Source organism: Castor canadensis, chromosome 2 (assembly GCF_047511655.1).
Source record: "Castor canadensis chromosome 2, mCasCan1.hap1v2, whole genome shotgun sequence".
NCBI classification, from domain to species: Eukaryota; Metazoa; Chordata; class Mammalia; order Rodentia; family Castoridae; genus Castor; species Castor canadensis.
The window spans coordinates 171,774,579-171,779,077 of record NC_133387.1 but is presented as its reverse complement, the minus strand read 5'-3'; positions in this window follow the sequence as shown (position 1 = coordinate 171,779,077).

Here is a 4,499-nt window from a genome sequence, read left to right as displayed (position 1 = left end):
TTGCAGCTTGACAATTTTTGATGTTATGTTTGAGCTTCCAATCCATTTGTATTGATTTTCTTTTGGTATGTTACAAGACTTCAATCACATCCATCTTCATACTATACACCATTTCTCAATCATTTTTATTAAAGAGAATATATTTTCTTCATGTGTATTCTTGGCACAATTGTTGAAAATAAATTGATCATACATGCTTTCCTTTATTTGTAGGTCCTATATGCTGTTCCATTTGTTAATATATCAATTTTTAAGCCAGTATCATAATGTTTTGCTTAATAACACTTTGAAATGCATTTTGAAATGAGGAAGGTAACTTCTCAAGCTTTGTTCTTTTTGCTCATGATAACCATGTATTTCTTCTTTATGGTTAAATTTATTCTTCCATATTTTTTGCAGCTATTATAAATGAAATTGTGGTCTTTATTTTCTTTTGTAGATGTTTCATTTTTAGTGTGTAGAAATGTGATTTATTTATTTTGGTTTTGTATCCTTTCACTTTACTGTTTTAATTTATTATTTTTCTCAGTTACTTTCATAGAATCTTAGCCTTTCCTATGTGTAAGATCATCTCATAAGCAAATAGCTACAATTTCAGATTTCATTTACTATTTCTATGTTTTTATCCCCCTTTTTTTCAACCTTGTGCTGATGAGGACTTCCAATTTTGTGTTGAATAGTTGTACCACTAGTGGAAATCCATGTGTGGAAATCTGCTCTGAATCTTAGAGAAAGGGCTTTCAACACTGCACCATTGAGTGTAATGTTAGCTTTGCACTTATCCTATAGGATCTCATTGTGTTGAGATACATTCTTGCTACATTTTAAGAAATTATTTTATAATGAAATGAATATTGAATCTTGTGTAATGAATTCTTTGCATCTAATATGATAACAATGTGACTTCTGCCATTCATTCTGTTAATGTGTTGCCTGTCATTGAGTAATGCTGTAATGTAGGACAGTCTTTGCAACCCAAAGATAAATCTTAAGTGGTCAGGATGAAGAATCTGTGTCATATGTTTTTGAGTTCACTTTGCTGGCTATTGGTTTAGAATGTTTTGCATTCATTATTATCAAAGATATAACTGGCATTTTTCTACTGTAATGTTCCTGTCTAGTATTGATGTCAGGAAAATGATGGCCTCATGAACTTAGTGAGGAAGTGCTTCCTTCTTCTTGATTTTTTTGGGAACTTTTGTGCAAAATTTATGTTAGTACTTCCTTCTACGTGGTAGAATTCAGCAATAAAGCCATAAGACTCTGGGATTTTTGTTGTTAGAAAACTTATTAGTGTTTTAATCTCCTTACTCATTATTGGTCTGCTTAGATTTTTCCATTTCTGCATGATTCAGTCTTGTTAGGTTGCATGTATCTGGGAACTTATCCATTTTCTACAGATTATCCAACTTGTTGACTTACAATTGTCTATAATAGTCTCTTATGATACTTTGTATTACTGTGGTATTAGTTGTAATACTCCTTAATTTCTGATTCTATAAATTTTAATTTCTCCCTTTTATTAATGTAGGTAATTTTTAAATTCTTTTCAAATATCAACTTGATCTCATTGAACTTTCATATTGTTCTTCAAAAGTCTGTATTTCATTTATTTTTGTCCATATCTTTATTTTTTATTTCCTAAGCTACATTTAGCCTTACTCTGTTCTTTTTATGCATCCTTGAGGAATAATGTTAAGGAGTATATTTTTTCTTTTTGATGTAAGACTTGATTTATTCAAACTTTCTTGCTAGAACTGTTTTTGCTGTGTCCTAAAATTTTAGGTATCTTTTGTTTACAGTTTCATCTGTCTTAAGATATTTTAAAAATTTCTCTTTTGATTTCTTCATTGGCCTCTAGGATGTTCAGGAGCATGTCATTTAATTCCACGTACTGTGAAATTTCCTCAATTCTTCATGCTCTGATTTCAAGTTTCCTATCAGTGTGGTCACATAAGGCACTTGATACGATGTCAAACTTCTTAAACTTGATCAGACTTACCTGGTGACTTCACTTACATTCTATTCAAGATAAAATTCCATGCATTCTTGAGAAAATATGCAACCTGTGGCTGTTGGATTTAATGATTTTTGTTAGGTTATTTTGTTCTAAGGTGTTGTTCACTTCTAATATATCCATATTATTTACTAATTGAATAACTCTAGCATTGTTGAAAGCAAGATATTGAAGTGCTCTACTATTATTTTGTTAACATATTTCTTTCTCTCTCTTTCCATTGTTCATTTTACAGATATTAAGGTGTTCCTCTGTTGGGTCAATGTATTTTTATAATTTTTATAACTTCTTGATGAATTGACAGCTTTACATTCTATAATGTCACATTTAAAAATTTTCCTTAAAGCTTCTTTTAAATCCAAATGTTTTTAAATGATATAGAGCATTATAGTTTCATATAAAATATCCAGAAAATATAATTGAAGTATATTTTTTATTTCTAGATATGTAGTTTGTCCTTTTCATTTTATATTTTTTAACCTGAATTCTTCTTTTGTTGGTTATAGCTATAGTTATCCCTTCTCTCTTTTATTTAATTTTTCATATATTTATTTTCTTGTACCTTCACTTTCAGTTGATATGTGTCCTTATAAATGAGGTGAGTCTCTTATAAGTAGAATATAGTCGCATTTTCTTTTTTTCCCATTTAGTCTTTCTTGGTCTTTTTATTGGAGAAGTGAATGCTTTTACACGCTAGGTAATCCTTGAAAGATAAAGACTTACAACTGCAATTTTATTGTCTTCTGGTTATTTTTTAGTTGCCTTCTTTTTTTATCTCTTGATGTCCTCCTTTGTGCTTTGATGTTTTGCTTTAGCAGAATGCTTTAAATCTTTTCCATCTTTGTTTTCTGTAGCTGCTATCGGTGTTTTTTCTGGTTACCATGAGAATAAATAAAATATCTTATGAGTCTACTTCAGTATGATAATAAATAAACTTTATTTTCAGACAACTCTATTACACTTTCAGTCCCCTTTCTACATTTCATGTTCAGATATAAGAATGTACATCATTTTGTAATGTATTTCCTTTGACAATTTAATCACTGTTGTTAGTAGTTTTTTCATTTTAATTCTAGTTCTAGCACTAAAATTATTTTACACACCAGTATTATAGCCCCAGAATATAGCTAATATGCTCATTATTCCTCATGTGATTGAGTTTTGTACTCTCATCATCAATTTTATGCTATTTTTCTGGTGGCCTTTTCTATCAGCTAAAAGAAATCCTTCAGTTATTCCTGTAACGCAGGTACTGCCTTGCTAGTACTGATTTACTCTTATAGATTTTGTCTGGGAGTTTTTATTTATCCTTCACTTCTGTAAGACTGCTTCACTGGGCTAGGTTTTCTTAAGTGTGTGTTTTTATTTAAGTACTTTAAATACATCTTTCTTTCTTTCTGGCCTGCCAGGTTTCTGCAGAACAATCTGCTGTTAGTTCCATCACCACTTCTTTGCTTATGACAAGTTGAACTTGGCTCTCTTAGGATTTTTTCTTTGTGTTTTATTTGTGTTGGTTTGATTATTATGGGTCACAGTGAATCTTTCTTTGGATTGAATATGGAATTCTATTGGAGATCTCTTCTCTTCCTGTATCTGGTGTTGCTCTCTCTCCATCACAGTGAAATTTTCAGCCATTTTTCTTTCAATGTGCTTGCTGTCCTGTTATGCAATCTTAGTCATTTGCTTATGTTCCATATTCACAATGTTTTCTCATTCAGTTCTTTTTGTTCCACTTATAGTATTGAATCCTGTTTCTTCAGGATTCGAAAGTTCTTTGATTCTTTGTTCAGTTTGATTGATTTTGCTATTGATGCTTTCTACATTCTACTTTAAGCATTGTATTCTTCACCTCTAGGTTTACTACTTTTTTAAAAATTTGTGTATAAAATAATGCCTCATTTTCATGTGTGTATATTATGTACATTGATCAAATTCACCCCTTACCCTCTCTTACTCCCTCCTCCCAACTTTGAAACCCCTTTTGTTTCCTTAATAGTCCCCCTTTTTCTTTCAGGTCTTTTTTTTTTCTTGATTTAGTTACAAAAGAAAATATGTGATACATGTCTTTCTGAACCTGGCTTATTTTGCTTATCAAAATGATTTCCATTTCTATCAATTTTCCTGAAAACAACATAATTTCATTTTCCTTATGGCTGAATAATGTTGCATGGTTTATTTATAGCACATTTTCTTTATCCTTTTATCTGTTGAAAGAGGCTAGACTGATTCCATAAGTTAGCTATTGTGACAAATACTGCATTACACATGAGTGTGCAGATGCACTGATTGTACGCTGACTTTATTCCTTTGGGTATACACATCTTAGTAGTATAGCTGGATTGTATGGTTGTTCTATTTTTTGTTTTTTGAGAAGCCTTCATACTTATTTCTATGGTGGCTTACTTTATGAGTGACAGTGTATATGGCTTTCTTTTCTCTGTGTTCTCATCAGAGCTTTTATGTTTTGTTTTCTTGGTGAGAG